A 4,041-nucleotide genomic window follows, 5' to 3' on the forward strand; every position below is an offset into this window, starting at 1 on the left:
TTTGGATTTACATATTTGGCATCTTGACAGGAAGTTAGAAATAAATAGTTTGGTATGTGTATTCATAATTGCTTTTGTATTGTTAATAATTTTCATGAAATTGTTATAAAATGAGAATTAATAAATGGCTACAACAGTATAACTCAAAGCACAAGTTATTATAAATTACAATATGATGTACTCTCTAAAATTTAATTTAAATAATTTATTTGTTTTGCTTTATTTGTTTTGAAAATATTAAAATGGGCTATGCCAGTAAACAGATATTAGATAACTCAAATTTAATGACTACAGGAGACATTTAATTATATTATTATAGTATGTTTTAAATAGGTCATACATGACATGTAAGTTTAACTGCTATATTATATAGCATAATTTTTGTTGACAGATGTAAGAAATCAAAATGTCACTTGTTAAAATACTAACACATAGCTAAGGCAAGGTAATACACTAATCATTCGGTAGTAAGACATGTAATCTGTAGGTGACTGCATGTAGGTGAGTGCATGTTAAAAGTTACCAATCAAATGAATTTGATTGGCAACTTTTAACATGCATTGTCCCGCCTCCAAAGTCTCAGAAGTCAACTCAACGAGCGAGCAAGTGTTGAGCAGTTGCGAGAGCACAGAGAGAAGAGTTTTATATTATCAAACCTCTGGTGTTTGATAAAATATCTGACTAAAAGCTCTTTATTCGCTTTAAAAATTACACGCATGCACAGTATCATCGGTTCTCAATCGAACGTGTCCGAAGGAAACTCGGTTCAGTGTATACAGTACAGGGGCATGTTCAAGCTCAAACCGGTGCGCAACGTTTTGCTACGGTTTCCGGGTTGAACGACACGTTTCCTGGAAACGGCTTGCAACGGTGTGCAACAGGGTTTGAGATGCATTTTCTTTTGTTTGGTGGGCGTGTCAAGAATGTCAGCCCAATCAGCAGCAACATGTATATAACCCACGCGGTATTAAAGAGACAGCTGGCACAATGGGACCAAGTAAAGTCGTTTAAATGTGTCTGCTGCAGCTCGGTATACACAACAATTGAAGATATTAGAAGAGATGTATTTTGCAGTATTAAACACGTATTTATTCCGATTTCAACAGGCTCCGAAAATTATTCAAAAAGAACACAAAAATGGCCTTCTCAGCTGCCATCCCAGATAGCACAATCCATCTGGTTTACGTCTATTTGACGTCTGCATTTACATCTGCAAGACATCTTAAATACATAGTTTGCTCATCTGCAATACGTCTCGGAGACGTCTGAACGTCTGTAATACGTCTGCTAAAGATCTGGAGATCTGCTGCTTAAAAGCATCTGCTAAACATCTTAGGAAGAGCTGTTGTACATCCATTCTAAATCATAAACATCTTACAGACATCTTCTAGATGTCTATATGACGTCTGACAGCAGACACCTCCGAGACGTATTGCAGATGAGCAAACAATGTATTGTAGATGTCTTGCAGATATAAATGCAGACGTCAAATAGACGTAAACCAGATGTATGTGTGCTATCAGGGATAATTCAACTCTTGCGTCATCACAACAGAGTGTTCAACCGCACCACCGTTTCCGTTTAAAAAAACGTTTTGTCGGGGCTGAACGCAGCCCTGGTGATCTAAAGGCTGCTGCAACCTCTCAGTATCAGCTGCTCGTGCTCATTAGTTCCCTCTTCACCCAGTTCAGTACTGTTACTAACTGAATAATAAAATTGTTTATTTCGAGTCAGAGGGACTGTCAGACACGTCAGAAAATGAGTCGCGAACTTTTTAGAGCGGTTCAGTCCTGGTTCACTGAAAAGAACCGGTTCAAAAGAACGATTCACTACTATCGTCCCCTGAATGAATTCCCGCGTCTCGGCAGAAGATAGCGCCCGCAGTGTTTCCAGTGCACTGATTGTCCGAATTTACTCATTCGTTTTCACCTTGGACACAGCCATGTATTAACTCAAAGTATACACTACAGTCACCAGGCTCACGGAATGTCCGACATCAATATATAAATTATGAAAATAAATCGCTGAATGGCCATGTGGAATTTCGTTATGAAGATAAAGGTTAGGATCGCGGTTTTCCGATAGTTTTATAGCTCGCCATGAGCTTAAATTATCATTTATTGTTGTTTGCTTATAGCATCTTATTGAGCTTTCGAACCCAGAAACAGTATCCCAGCCAAAATTGGTATGTGGGCCCCATGTGGGTTATATCTGGGCGACATGGGCTCCACATGGGCATGGGATAAAAAAGGGTAAAATATATGGGCCCCATGTGGGATTACAAATGTGGGTCCCATACAGGTTTGCCCTTATGGGACCTTTATGTGCTGCATGTGGGCACATAGATTTTATGATTAAAATGCCTATTATGCCTTTAAACTCCTTTAAATGCATACATTTGAACATTTGTATGTGGGCCCCATATGGGTTTTATCTGGGCGATATGGGCTCCACATGGGCATAGGTTTAAGATGGGCAAAACATATGGGCCCCGTGTGGGATACCAATATGGGTCCCACATAGCTTTGCCCATATGAGACCTTCATGGGCTCCAAGTGGGCATATGATTTCATGCTTAAAATACATTATGCATTTGAACTTTTTAAAGTTATTATATTTGGTTGATAATCCTTTTAACATACAAATATCTCAGATATTTAGGCTGATTTTGTTATGTATTTAATGCAAATGGAGTTTCTGGAATATTTTTGTTAATTAATTCAATAGGTCTGTATCAGTATTTTCTTCCTTTCATTGTCCAAACTGTATGAAAATCAACCACGATAGATAAATGCAGAAATCCAGGTCAATTTACAGGAGTCTCACAAGCGACGTTCTTGCTCAATGTGACAGATACTTTCGACTTCGTACTTAGCTGCGCAGACCGACCGGCCTACGTCACACTACCGCGAGATCGATCAGGAAGCACTTGCCTAGAAACGATGTCGCAGTATCTTGTCATAACCCGATTGCTTTGCGCAGGTGATGCATGGAGTCGAGCACACCCCTGACCGAGAACACTTTGTTTCGCTTGACAAAGTAGTTCTCCTGAGTTTTGGTAGATTTTTCTTATATCACATAATTAAATATTCTTTTGTTGAAAATGTTTAAATGACAGCTATGATTTAAATCAAATAAATAAATCAAACTACAGAGGAGTTTCTCTATCGGCGGAAGGATATCTTTGGCAGAGCACTGGCGCGCTGGCAACTCAACCGAGCAGCAAGTTTATCGAGTCGGGACTGGAAATAATCAAAAATAAGAAGGTAAAATTCATATTTTCTTAAGCGTGTTTTTGTTATCCGTGTTATCAAGCACCGGGAACCCTGTTTTGACCGTCATTTTCCTTTGCATTTTGTAAGCCTGCGTGTACCTGCCATTTTTCCACCTGAGGTAAAATTGAATTGACTTTACCACAGCCTATGACGAGTGACACTAATTTACGATATTTAATGCCATTCTTTTTAATTCCTCAGACGTGTAAAGCTCAAAAGGCTGATGTCAGAAACGATGTAACGTTAGGACATAAATTGTAATCTGTTCTGAGACCAGATTTATGCAGCCCGCGCTATCGTTGTCTGCAGCCTGTGTAGTGCTAGAATGCTAGTTCCCATTACATTTTAAATACGTTAATGTGTTCTTCAAGAACCTTGTTTTTTACTGACAATGTACATCATATAACACGGATTTGTTGTATTTGCTTTGTTTGCGTGATATTTCTGGTTCGTGTAGTGCTAATTATAAATGAAAAGCCTTTGAGGGTTCTCAGCGTAACGTTACCAGAGAGTGATTGACAGCACGACGTGATAATGTCCCACCACTTATAACAATGTATTAAAATATGGGTGCATTACTAAAAAGCACAAATCTCAGGACATGACAAAATTTCTCCAGGATTTAAAACCCACTCGGACCCCAGGGGGGTTAAATGATTGATCTGCACATAGATGCAGCATCTTTGCCTTCATTATGCAGACTACACATAACAGATTGTTCATAAGAGTATATAGTATATACTGTACTTGTCAACTAATAATTCTG

This window comes from Triplophysa rosa, linkage group LG6 (genome assembly GCF_024868665.1).
Source record: "Triplophysa rosa linkage group LG6, Trosa_1v2, whole genome shotgun sequence".
Lineage (NCBI taxonomy): Eukaryota > Metazoa > Chordata > Actinopteri > Cypriniformes > Nemacheilidae > Triplophysa > Triplophysa rosa.